Consider the following 14491-nt stretch of genomic DNA (forward strand, 5'->3'; position numbering starts at 1 on the left):
CGTTGCACTGACCTCTGGTTGTTTCCGTTTAAACCTCAGTTTGCAGTGTGTTTGGAGGGGATTTTCTCTTTCTCTCTCCTCCCGGCATCCTCGTGCATCTCTACATCGAGGGTTTCCTTCTTTATTTAATGAAGAAACTTGGTTATATAAACGTCGAAATGTTATAATGAAAAGCCTGGCTTCCCCACCCGAAATGATCGCCGGAATGCAACAATCCGTGCCAAGTACAGTGGTACCTCGGGTTAAGTACTTAATTCGTTCCGGAGGTCCGTTCTTAACCTGAAGCTGTTCTTAACCTGAATCACCACTTAATCTAATGGGGCCTCCTGCTGCTGCCGCCGCCAGAGCACAATTTCTGTTCTCATCCTGAAGCAAAGTTCTTAACCTGAAGCACTATTTCTGGCTTAGCGGAGTCTGTAACCTGAAGCGTATGTAACCTGAAGCATATGTAACCCGAGGTACCACTGTATACTGTAATACAACACTTGACATAAAATTTCGCACTGGCAATTTCATGGTAGGGGGAAGTTCATCCCGAGAAGCTTCCACACCTAAGTGCCTGCTCCCTAGGTGCCCAAGCACCCACAAAATTCCCCGTGAAGGGGCCGGGCACCCACACATTTGGGCGCCAGGATCATGCACACTGCATGGCAAGCCCACAGCCCCGGGCACCCATGGTGGTGGGGCCAAAATGGCGCTCCTGTTTCCACACAAACCCATAGAGATGGGATCCTCATCTTCTTCTCATAGAATCATTGAGTTGGAAAGGTGATCTGGTCCTACCCCTTCCAGTGCAGGAATCTTTTGCCCGATGTGGGGCTCAAACCCTTGACCCTGAGATTCAGAGTCTCATGCCCTACCAATTGAGCTATTTTACACTTGGAGAGCTAGTGGCTGAACGACAACCTTTGAAATGTAAGGGCATTTCTGGGCAGTCCACCCACCCAGGATCGAAGCACCAGGAAGGAGAGTCCCCAAAATTCAGGCTCGCCATATGTCAGAAAATGTCATGGCTTTGGGGTGTAAAAATGCTGTAGGGGGAAGTTTGTTCAAAGCTCAACAACTTTGTGGGTATCAGGGATTCTACTTTTTGAAACATGGCACCCCTAAAAAAAAATGCAGCCAGCACATTCTGCCCCTGAGCAACACAGTTTAATGTGATCAGCATGATTGCAGCCCTATACATATCTACCCCATCAACGAAAAGAAAACCCAGTCTCTGCTTGGTTATTTTTCTCGTTCTCTGGCTGCGTCTATGGTAATTTCCCTTAAACAAACTTCAAGGCCTTCTCATTCACTTGCCACAGCAAGGAGGGTCCATTAATCACCCAGGCACACCTGGTTCCCTTTCTGAATGCACTCCTCTGCTTTGCCTCTACACTACATGCACAGGAGCACTGCTACACAACAACAACAACTTGGCAACATCATACTAGAATAGCTGTAAAAGCCCTGCTTTTTCTGGGATAAATGGGCTTACAACACAACCTTTACCATGTTTATTCCGAAGCCCTACCAAATTCATTGGGGCGTACTCCCAGTTAAGTGGGGTTTAAATTGTAGTCTTACTCTGTGGCAGAATCCATCAGCACCCAGCAACTTAAAGGAAAAGAGCTCATGATGTTTTCTACTAACCACTCTGGCTTAGCCCTTTAAAAGTAGTGAGCCACCCTGAAGGTGAGAGAGGGAGAAACCATTCCCTTGTCGCTTTCTTTCACTGAAGTTAACAATCCTTCACTTTTTTTCAGCTTTTAAAAAAACAACACAAAAAACAAAGCAACTTATAAAAATGATCTTACTTTATATTAACAACATGTTTGTGTCATCATGGTGCAGTTTTCTTGGTCACCAACAGGTGGTGCCATGAACTACAGCATGGCCAGAGGTGGTGAATGGACAGCCTCAAGTGGCCAGGGATGAGATAGGCACACAGAAGCATTGGCTGGCCTCTAGATGCACAGCAGTCATGGCAGCATGAGACAAAAAGGGGGAGGTTTAAGCAGGCCTTCAAGCCCCCATCACTGCTGCCACTTGTGGAAGGAGGGGAACGAAGAGGAGGAAGTCTCCCCCTCCCCAGCCCATCCTGCTGCTGTGGGAGCAAGAGGAAAAAGTTTGCATCCTTCCCTTGGTTTCCACAGTGGCAGGGAGGACAAAGGAGAGAAATAAGCTACTTTCTTGGGTTTTCTTGGGAGAAGGCACACGGAACCCCACAAGGGTAGAGTGGGCAGGGGAGGGAATTGATGAGCAGAGTAAGCCGTGGGGCAGACCCTAGTCAAGGAATAAAAGCAATGCATATTTTAGAAGACATCTGAAGGCAGCCCTGTTTAGGGAAGTTTTAATGCTTGATGTTTTATTGTATTTTTAATACTTTGTTGAAAACCGCCCAGAGCAGCTGGAAAAACCGAGTCAGATGGGTGGGGTATAAATTATCATCATCATCATCGTCATCGTCATCATCAGATTAGGCTAGAACATGAAGTGCAATGGTTTGCTCTCTTTGTAGATTACAGAAGTTCCATGAGTTTGCTCAAAGCAGCAAAAGATCTCTTAATACAGCCATAAAACTTAATTTAACTATTTAATTTTTATTTTTATTTTAAGCTGGAAGAGATATACAGGATTCATAGCCTGTAGTGACCAGAGCTGGATCTGCTGCCACTGCCTTTTATACTGGCCCTGCTCTTGTGCTCTTAACAGCAGTCTGACCCATGGAAATTAATTTGGTGTCAATTTTTCTGCTACTTATCTTCATGGCTGGAAAGGCTTTTGCTGTTTAATCTCTGTATCATTGAGCAGGTCCAGTAAAAACCAAAAAATGGCAGGGAAGTGGAACTCTACCATATTGCAGGTGCAGGGAGGCAGTGGAGAAAGAGTGAATATCAAATAAAAATATTCATAAAATGATGACTCGTTTGAAGAGTAATTTATTGTTATTATTACTTCATTGGGGGAAATATCCAGCAAACCAATACAAATCAAAACTAGATGGGTGGCAGAATGAATTTTTTGATTAGTTTTATAAAGTGTGAAAGCAATTTTCTTCCAACTTGAAAGCGTAGATTGGAATCCCTTTGAAAACTCTGCAAGGCTGTATGGTAGATAAAAAAAAAATGTTAGGAAGTTTCATGGAGGCAAGGTCAAGGCACCTTAACAAATTCTAAAATGTCCTTGGCTCCGGGTTCAATGAGTTTATCCGGGGAATGCATGTCAATTTAATAGTCTTTCTTTTCTTACTCATTTTCTTAGGAAAAAACGCAAGACATATGCACAATCACCTAAAAAAAAAAAATATGCTATTGAAATATGCTTTATCTCTGGGGAGAAAAGACAGAATAGGTCAATCACAATAAATTAAAAGGCTTAGCCAACACTAAACTATTTTGCCCGTTATAGTTCAGAATTGGGGAACCTATGACCTGTAATATGTTGTTGCTGTTGTTTTTGTTTCTATTATTATTATACCACCCTTCATCACTGCTCTTTTCATTTAAATGGAGAAGAACATAGGGTGGTGCCTTATACCTAGTCTTATACCATCTGGCCCAGTATCAAGGATCACCTCTCCCAATATAAACTGCCCCGGACTCTGCATACATCCTCTGAGGCCCTTCTTTGTGTGTCTCCTCCACGTGAGGTCCAGAGGTAGCAATACAAGAAAGGGCCTTCTCTGTAGTGGCTCCCATAGCTGTCAACTTACAGATTTGAAAATAAGGGACCAGCAGCATCGAAAATAAGGGATCAGCAGCCAAAATAAGGGATTTTACTTCGCTTATACAGAAATCCGCCACTCATGGAGCCATGCTGCTTTGGCTGCCACTGACTGTGTTTTGCAGGGGGTTGGACTAGATGACCCTAAGGGTCTACAACTCCAACCGAAGAAGAGTGGCAGACAAAACTGATGAACCACGTCGAGATGGCAAAGCTTACAAGCAGAATTAGAAACCAGGAAGAGGATTTCTTTAATAAAGAATGGGGAAAGTTTATAATTTATTTGAAAAGCTATTGTAAAGAGTTACATTGGTAGGTGACAGAAAACTTTTAATAAAAATTTGAACTATGGATGGACAAATGATTTATAAAAATAGAGTTATGAAAGGGATGCAGAGGGGGAAATCACTACATTAAGATGTTGCACTGGTTGGAGGGTATGCTAAGCAGCTCGTTGGGGCTGCTGTTGTCCTCGTGTGAGGAGTTCCATTGGCCCTTCCCTGCCCGAGAGAGAGGGAGGGAGAGAGACTCTCGCCCACGAGCCTGGCATGAGGCGGTTGTGGCGCTGCCGCAGCCGCTGAAGCGCCGCCCTTCTGCATCTCTCCCCATCCCCTCCTCTTCCTCCTCCCTCAGGCCGCCTCCTCAGCCGCCACCACCTCCGGCTTCCTCTGGCAGCGCGGCGGATGTCTCTCAAGAGAGGAGCTGCCTGCCCGCCCGCCGCCACCTGTCTCCTCATGACGTGCCCCTGAGGGGGAAAAGGGAGGACCCTGAGCCGCTGCTTCCCTCCCAAGCCAGGTGAGCATGAAACCCGGGAAATTTAAGGGACATCATCAATCCGGGACAGCAGCGGGAAACGGCACTGGGATAAGGGAGTTTCCCGCCAAATAAGGGACGGTTGACAGCTATGTGGCTCCCCATTGTGGCTCTCCCCAGGGAGGTTCACCTGGCGGATTCATTATATATACAGTGGTACCTCAGGTTAAGTACTTAATTCATTCCGGAGGTCCGTACTTAACCTGAAACTGTCCTTAACCTGAAGCACCACTTTAGCTAATGGGGCCTCCCGCTGCTACCGCGCCGCCAGAGCCCGATTTCTGTTCTCATCCTGAAGCAAAGTTCTTAACCTGAAGCACTATTTCTGGGTTAGCAGAGTCTGTAACCTGAAGCATATGTAACCTGAGGTACCACTGTAATTTAGGTGCCATGAAAATGTTCCTCTTCAACCAGGCTTTGGGCTGATTAACATTCTACAGCCTTTTAAATTTGTCTGTGGGAAGGGGGGGGCGTCTTATTGTTTTGCTGTTTTGTCTTTAATTATTTACTTTTTCCAATCCTGTATTTTATTCTGTGAACCGACTGGCAGCAGCTCACTAGGTTGTTAGGCGGGGGACATTCCCAGCCCTACCTGTGAGCTCCAGGGACTGCATGTGGGGCCTTCTGCATTGCAAAGCTCTACCACTGAGCAACAGCCCTTGCCTCAAACTCTCCTTCCACCTGCCAATTCTCTCCTGCAACCACCTCCTCACCTCGCAGGGATAGGCCCACAGCTGGGAACTTCCAGAGAAGATGCTGGCAACTCCTTATGCAGAGATTTTGAGTAGGAGGTGGGATGGGAACCAAGCACATACAGCGGTACCTTTGGTTATGAACAGGATCCGTTCCGGAAGCCTGTTTGCAACATGAAAAGCCCACAACTTGAAGGGTCGTATCTGTGCAGGTGCGCGGCGCGATTTAGTGCTCGTGCGCATGCGCGAGCAGTGAAACCCGGAAGTAACCCTTTCCGGTACTTACGGGTCGCCGCAGGATGCAACCTGAAAAAACATAACATGAAGCAAACATAACATGAGGTATGACTGTAGTCGCATTCTGCTGCCTAGCCAGACTTAAAAGCTTGCTCACTGCTCATTCCTCTTAAGAATAAATAAATCCAGAGGGTGCTGTTTAATAGAAGTGCAAGATTTACAGTGGCGTGCTGCATGACAAACAAAAATTAGATGCGCACAAAGCAGTTTTAGGTGCTGCAGCTGATGAAATGCGGTGTAAAAAAGCAAGCCCAGCATTTCAGAAAGCTCTGCCTTTTGTTCCCGTTGTATGGGGGGGGGGGGCTGCAAGGAAATGAAAGTGATGTGCTGAAGTGACATGGGATTGTTTCTGCCAATTATTTATCCTGCGCAGTCCTTTTCAGGGGACAGTATCAGATAGTATTCCAGGGGTAGCCAAAGCAATGCCCTTCAGATGAGCCAATGGTCAGGGATGATGGGGGTTGTCGTTCAGCAATGTACTACTATTGGTTACAACTATAGTAGCTCATCGCCGCCTCCGCCCCCCCCCCCCCAGCTGCGAGAGTGCAAAAGTGCTTGTCCGACTTATCAACTGTCTAAAATAATAATAATGGAGAAAGAAACCCAAGTCTTTAAAAAGGCAGCTAAAATAAATCAAAGTCATATAATATAAATTATTTTTATTATGTGTTTTGTGGTTCTATATTCTGAGCCGCCCTGAGACCTGTGGGTATAGGGTGGTATATAAATTTAATAGATTATTTATTATTGATTGATTGATTTTTATTAATGAAGTGCAGATGAGGTCATCAGCCTTTGCTTCAGGTTATGTTCGGCAACCGTAGCTTTGCCTGAGCGCTGATCAAGACCGGCCTCCCAAATTCTCCACATTATTTATTGTGAGTAAAATTGGGGAGATGTTGCCAAATATTCTTGCAGGGAGATGAAAATTATTCAAGAGGTTGCCCCCTCACCTCCAGAAAATTTTCTACTTAGATATTTCGGCTTGTAAAATGTTGGGCAAAACTCTGCTGCTACCTTGAAGGAAGCAGCAGGCTAGGCGAGGAGAAGCTAGGAGAAAGGGGTCCAAGCCCATTGCTGGCTTGAGCCACCTTCAACAGTATCGAAATTGGGTCCACAGAGAGCTCAAGAGAGACAAACATTCAAACAGAAATGGCTGGACAATTGTTTCCCGAGAAATTTTGGCTCAGCCCTACTTGAAATGAAATGAGCAGGCTGGCTTGTGCTACTGGGATATACCAAATGAATCTTCTAACTTTATTTCTGTTCTGGAACTGATTAGTCATTTGCTGTGTGATTTCGGGCATAACTCTATGACAATGGAGATATCATGAAGGGAGCTGGGAATTAAGGCATGCCAAATATGAAAATGTTTATTTTATGTGTCGTAAATACATCTTTTTTTTTACATAAAAAAGGAGGAAAATGAAGAATGAGGCCTTGTAATTAATGCTCTGCTGCCAGAATGATGCAACAGTTAGTTTATTTAAAAAACAAACAAAAAAAAACCCAAAGCCCTACTGTCTCTGAATAGCTAACTCTGCACTCTGACGCTTGCCAAACTGTGATGTTGGCAGATTTCCAAACCAAGCAGGTCCAGAAAAAGCGAAGACTCCAAGAGTGACCTGCTGCCAGCTCAATGATTTTAACTCCAGGAGCTGACAGCAACAGTGACCTAGCAGAACATAATGCAGATTAAAATAGTCAGAGAACTTCACGAGCGCATGCATTGCATACAAGAGGTCCCAGATTCAATCTGCAGGTATGGCTGGTCAAGACTCCTGTCTGTCTGAAATGCTGGAAAGCTGCAGCAAACAGTTACAGAACTACATGGCCTAATGGTCTGCATCAGTAGGACAGTTTCTTAAGATTCGTCTCACAGTCATGTTGAGCACTTCCTGCTGCAATGTGGAAGAGAGGCAAGAACTGTCCCAAAATAGTGGGACTGTAGGAAGGACATTTTTTTTTCTCAAATGCTGGGCAATGTAGCATTCCTAGGAATACAGGAAGTAGCCCTTCACTGAGTCATGCCCTTGATATGTCTAGCCCAGTATTGTCTTTGGCAGTGACTCTCTAGGATTTCAGATCAGAGACATCCACAACGCTAAGAAATGCTCCTTGTTATTGTTCCTGACATCCAGTTTCGAGAGTTCCTGGGGAAAAGGGGCACCAAGGTTCAATTTTAATATTGCACATTTTTCTGTGCATACTTTTAAAGAATCTTAAGTGTGCACATTTAATAAGAGAATGAGACAAGCACATCGTAAAGCACTAAGCAGAGAGCCAGAATTGGATGCATATTCCTGTCCAGTGTGCACTTGATGGGCAAATCAGGTTAACTGATTAATTTATAATAATGTTTCTATCCTGCCACCCTCCGACAGGAAAATGGGATTTTAAGTGTTGTGTTGAAGAAATTTAAAAATGTCTCTACCTAATTCACCCTTTCTGAAACAATGCGTGAACAGGAACACAGCCATCCTTTGCCATTCACATTTCTCTGAATTTTGCAGTTCAGAACTCCAGCAAGTAAAGTGTGCATAAAAATTTGAATAATTCGTGAAAACGGCTGTTATGGGGGAGAAGGGTGTTTTGTGGACATTTTAATGTTTTGTATGAATCTTTTTTTTATAGATGGTATAATGCATTTATGTTTGTTTTTAATGTATGTCACTTGGGGACTTTTTAGGTGACTAATAAATTTAAATACTACTAATAAAAATAATACATACATGCAAAGGTGCATTACTTTAGGAGAGATGGCATACAATAATGTGTATAATAGAATAAATCTGCACTAAAACACCAGTGAATTTTCATGAGGAGTCTAAAAATAAATAAATCACCACCTGATTTGGAAGGGTGGGGACCTGAATGGAAAAAAATGGGGAAATGTCAGGGACTGGAGAGGAGGGCTGGAGATTGCTACCTCCTTCTCCTCTGCTTCCCTTGGAAGAGCAAAGGGCTCAAAGAGTTTGGGTCTTGAGGCCACCTGTAGGGCCACGGGCTGTTGCTTGGGAAAGAAGCGGAGTGAGCTCAGAGTGAGCAACATCACTATGGAGTTAAGGATTGGATTCTTTGTCTTGCAACACAGTAACTGAATAAAACCATAAATACACACTTTCTTCTTTGATGCTACCGGTGGAGCAGAGACTCCCCCAAGCCTGGCAAAAAATGAGAAACTAAGAGAAACCAACATTTATGGATTTGTCTATCCCTAGAGTAATTGCTCTAGTTGTATAGGTCCGTATAGTTAAAGCTATGGTTTTCCCAGTAGTGCTGTATGGAAGTGAGAGCTGGACCATAAAGAAGGCTGATGCTTTTGAATTATGGTGCTGGAGGAGACTCTTGAGAGTCCCATGGACTGCAAGAAAATCAAACCTATCCATTCTGAAGGAAATCAGCCCTGAGTGCTCACTGGAAGGACAGATCCTAAAGCTGAGGCTCCAATACTTTGGCCACCTCATGAGAAGAGAAGACTCCCTGGAAAAGACCCTGATGTTGGGAAAGATTGAGGGCACAAGGAGAACGGGATGACAGAGGACGAGGTGGTTGGACAGTGTTCTCGAAGCTATCAACATGAGTTTGACCAAGCTGCAGGAGGCAGTGGAAGACAGGAGTGCCTGGCGTGCTCTGGTCCATGGGGTCATGAAGAGTCGGACACGACTAAACCACTAAACAACAACAACAAGAGTAATTGCTCAAGTGAAGTCTCTGCAGCCTCCTTTGGTCTGTAAGGTCTGCTCTGACACCCTGGTACACATTAACACTGGAAGCTTTAGACAAAGCCTAAGATGTGGACTTCTTTTGAGGGCTCATTGTCCCATCACAGAAACGAGCTTTGGCATTTGGTCTGGTATCCCGCAGCCAAGTTAAAGCAATCCTTTGTACTCTGCTTAGACATGAGACACACAGTGCCAAAGTTTCTGTTTGCATGCTTTTTGGAGGATATCAGTAATTCAGGTTCAGTAATTTACCAGCACGCCTATCAGGCAAAAACTGTCTGGTTGAGACAACTCTGTTCCAACAATGTAAGGTCACTGTGGCCTGGAGCTGTGACAATATACGCCTCTGTAAAGAAGAGTATCAAGCTTCAAGGTCAAATATTATCTCCATTTGCCTTCACCTGAGAATGTCTTCTGCCATCAACAGACAACTGCTGTTGCAGGTCTCCTATTATCAGTTTACAAACTCAAAGTCCATACACCTGATTCTTGGGATTGGTTGCTACCAAAGCAGTATGGGGGTTGTTTTATCTACTCACTTTGTTGGTAATGAATTTTAATTATTAAATAATGACTTGGAAAACTGTTCCCTAATTTTTCTTTGTTTACTTATGCAGTAATTATATAGTAATTACTGTGCAAGTGTCAGAAGGGCTACGACAAACAAAGGAATGCTATACATTATGAACACAATCCTATAAATGTTTACTTGGAAGGTAGTTTGACCGAGTTCAATGCTTGCTGCTTCCTACTAAGTGTATTTAGGGTTGCAGTTGAAGTCAAGGGGACAACATAGCCTGTACTCCAAATCCCACTTAGCTAGGAGTAAGCCCCATTCAGTAGGACTTGCTTCTGAGAAGACATGATTAGGATCATGACGTAAGTCATGAATTAAGCCCCATTTATCTCAAAGGAAATTTAGTGCAGCCAACTGAGTCTGGACTGGAGCCTTTATATCTAAGTCTTAATAGGTTGAGATGTCATTTCATTCATTTCACACTCAAGATCATTTGTTGCCTTCTCCAAAAGCTCCACTAGGGATAGGTAAATCTGTCGCAATTTATTATTTTTCCAGTCTCAGAATCATAGAAATTTAGTGTTGGAGGGACCCCAAGGGTCATCGAGCATAGCTGTCAACTTTTCCCTTTTCTTGCGAGGAATCCTATTCGGAATAAGGGAATTTCCCTTTAAAAAAGGGAAAAGTTGGCAGCTATGTTATCTAGTCCAACCCTCTGCAATGCAGGAATCTCTGCTAAAGCATCCATGACAGATGGCCATCCAACCTCTACTTAGAAACCTCCAAGGAAGGAGAGTCCACCACCTCTGGCGGGAGTCTCTTCCACTGCCAAGCAGCTCTTACTGTTCTTAAATGCTGTTCACCACATTTCCACATCACTTCAAGATTATTATTTTTTTTATCCTCCTGAAAATTCAGCATTTCAGTACAGTGGTACCTCGGGTTATATACGCTTCAGGTTACATATGCTTCAGGTTACAGACTCCGCTAACCCAGAAATAGTACCTTGGGTTAAGAACTTTGCTTCAGGATGAGAACAGAAATCATGCTCCGGCGGCGCGGCGGCAGTGGGAGGCCCCATTAGCTTAAGTGGTGCTTCAGGTTAAGAACAGTTTCAGGTAAGAACGGACCTCCAGAACGAATTAAGTACTTCACCCGAGGTACCACTGTGTACACATTTCTGCAAAGCAATTTCCCCCAATATATGTGTTTTCTATACATAGCATATTCATTTTTTTGCTCATATTACTTGTTTGGAGAACTGCATTATGAAATCCAGAGAAGTTTGAGTTTTGAAGGACATTTGTGTTTTGGCTCATACATTGATTGGGAAACTGCAAAATAGTTAAGTTTGTGTTTAGATGCAAACTGAATCAAATGTCTCCGCCATCCTTACTCTCTACCCAGCCATGCTTATTTTCCAAGGCAGAACAGATTGAAGTTATTTCTGCCTTCAGGAAAAAACACGGAAAATATTTTCTATTTATTAATGACAGGTCTCCCACACTGTGACAAATGCACAAAAAATCATGTTCAGGTGACAACCCAAGCCCAAATGTGCTTTCCTGATCTTTGACAGATACTTTTGCAATGTTTTCACTTGGGGTACCATGAAAAGGTAGATTGTCTGGCTTCCTGACTCACCACACAGATGGACTATTCCCCCAAGTTCTCTCGCTTCCTCAAATAAATCTCAGCAAGGAAGGGCAGACTATAGCTTTTGGTATTTTGGGATGTCAGCATGAAGCTTGGTTAGAGAGTAGCATTACTTTGTTCTTTCGTTTTGGTTTTATAGCCTTCGCGGCTGATGTTAAAGAGATCATTTACTTCAGATATTAACAGAATGCTGGAAAGAAAACAGATAATCAGGAACAAAAGAAACCTGGCATGTTCAGCTGTTTGAATAAGCCATACCTCTCTCCTCACCCCTCCAGATTAAACACAAAAGGTCTCAAAGAAAAATTAACGTTTCAGAAAGGCTCCACAGATGTCATTAAAGGTGGCTTTTATGCAACCATCAGACGTAAATATGAAGAAACAACACTTGTGGAGGGGGAAGACAACAAGCTGTTTGCTTCGGAGTTTGAACAGCTCTGCCACCACCTACTTCCCAGCTGCTGTTTTATATAATGAATGGGTTTTCATTGCTAACAAAAACATTTGCTTACTCTCATAAAAAAGTGAAAGGGAAAAGGGTGTTTTGAGGTAAGCTAAGTCACTTTATTAAGAGTCATTCTAGGCATACTGTTCAGATATGCAACCCAGAACTGTGAATGTTAATGAGGGCTCTACAATTGAGTTTAATGGGATTTGGACTGGACTCACCGCTGGTTGGCCTTTGGGCCATGAAATAAATGGCATTTTTAAGCCACCACCCCCCAATAATATGTTTGAAATGTACAAAGACCAGCTGCAGCTCCTTGCTGATTGTCCACTCTGAAGCAAACAGGCTTTGTTTCTGCGTAACATGTGAAACTAGGCCCCTGAGAAACAAAAAGCTTAAGGGTCATAGGATGTAAATGTGCTCACATGGGTTGTAATAATATGCTTACAGTTTGCTCCATTTGATGCCACACTTGGCTGCAAATACAACTTAGCTGACATGGATGGTAGTTACCTTGGCTTCGAGTTATACCACCCACTCCTAGATTGGACAAAATGGGTTTACCCCTAAGTGAATTGACTATTTTATTCCTTGCAGTGATAAAACGATAATATCTCAGAGGAACAAGATGAAAAAGGTATTTAGAACATGGTTGCTGCTCTGGATGTGCTAGCAACTTGTTCAACTCCTTAATTCCAACAGGTATAGTACCAACCTAGATATATCAGCTTTCCAGTACCATCTGCAGATATGGACAGCTACTGTCTCATGTCTGAGTGGCTAGAGGAATCCAAGACACTTCCTTCATTTCCTCTCGGCTGCACTAGGAAACTCCAGCTGATGGTTGAGGCTTTGGTCATGCAGGGCTCTCAGCTGCCCCTTTTTGGTTGCCCCAGCCATTCTGGGCGGCTTCCAACACATATAAAAACCTAATAAAACATTGCTGATTAAAAAGCTTCCCTGTACATGTCTGCCTTCAGGTGTCTTCTAAAGGTTGCATAGTTACCCATCTCCTTGACATCTTATGGGAGGGCATTCCACAGAGTGGATGCCACTACTGAGAAGCCCCTTCGTCTGGTTCCCTGTAGTTTCACTTCTTGTGGTGAGGGAACCACCAGAAGGTAGTGTGCTTTATGAATGAGTTATGTCCCCTTCCTTGGGGAGAGCTAAGCCAGCTTGATTCACACAAAGAAGGCTGGCTCTCCTCCAATTTCATACTGGTATATGCCTCATGCTATGCTGCGCCCATCATTTATTTCCAGCAAAGCATGCCATCTTTATCTCAAGGATGAAAAGACAGCATGGGAAGACTGAAGTGAACAACACAGAAACTCAGGAATCTGCATGACAGCCTGATCCTCAAGCTACTTCAGATGTCATAAGTGGAGTTAAGTACAAATAAGTTGATGGTGCTAAAATGATTTAAAGGAAATCACATCGCTTCTGTGTGTTGTAAATCAGGCAGAGATTATTCTCTCCCAAGGACAAAAGAGCTAAAATGACATAGAAGTGTTAACAGTATAAAATAACTCTTTCCATATAAAGCAGAGATGGGGACCTGTGGCTGGCTGAGGATGATAGGAGTTGTAGTCCAACAACATCTGGAAGGCTGCAGGTTCCTCACCTTGACATAAAGGAGCTCTTGGATGAATTCCCTGCTAGACTTGCTACCAGAAATGCATGAGAAGACAAAATCCTGAGACAGGTCGATGCAACCTACTGGACAAGTTCAGTGTGCAGAAGATATCTGCAGGAATGATGGCATGTTGTGAGCTCTTTACGAATGGGGCCATCAGGAATTTCAAAACAGTTATTATTTTGATTTTCTCCTACATTTTGTTTACATAATGAACTCCAGATGTCCTTAGGCAGTAGCTGCATCCTGCGATAAAAAAACAGACCATCATTTCATTACCCATCATCCCCTTACCCATGTGGAAAAAACCCCCAGAAAGCAGCAAACATGATAACTGTGAAACAGGAAATATTCTCATACTGGTTCCCATGAGAAATTTTGCTCCCGGGCTGGATTGTCCCTCTTTTATATGCGAAAAGGTTTTCCAGCATGTTTTCTCTACTCTACAGCAGGGATGGGGAGCCTGAGGCATTCCAGATGTTATTGGACTCCAACTCCCATCCACCCCAACCAGCATGACCAGTGAAGAAGGAAAGTGGAAGGGTATAGGAAGTTTCCCATTCCTGCTCTACAGTCTGGTTTGGTCCTGTCCATTTATACAGTGGTACCTTGGTTCCATTCTGGAAGTCCGTTCATAAACCAAAGCTTTCTTAAACCAATTTACAAATGGAACACACTCAACAGGAAGCAGAACATGTTTTGCTTCCAAGGCAAAGTTCACAAACCAAAACACCTTCTGGGTTTGCAGCTTTCTTAATCCAAGTTGTTCATAAACTAAGCTGTTCTTAAACCAAGGTACCACCATACTATCCAGACATCCCCAAAACAGATGCTTTGATCTATTTCTTTATGTGACAACAGCAGCAAGAGTAATATACATCCCAAAGCGGAAAGATAAAGAAATAGTGATAGGGAAACCACAGAAGGATGAAGAGGAAGTGCTTATCTTTTGGGAAGAAGGAAGAATCAGTAATGCTATGTATCAAAGTTTTAGAAAAA

The sequence above is a fragment of the Podarcis muralis genome, chromosome 3 (genome assembly GCF_964188315.1).
Source record: "Podarcis muralis chromosome 3, rPodMur119.hap1.1, whole genome shotgun sequence".
Taxonomy (NCBI): domain Eukaryota; kingdom Metazoa; phylum Chordata; class Lepidosauria; order Squamata; family Lacertidae; genus Podarcis; species Podarcis muralis.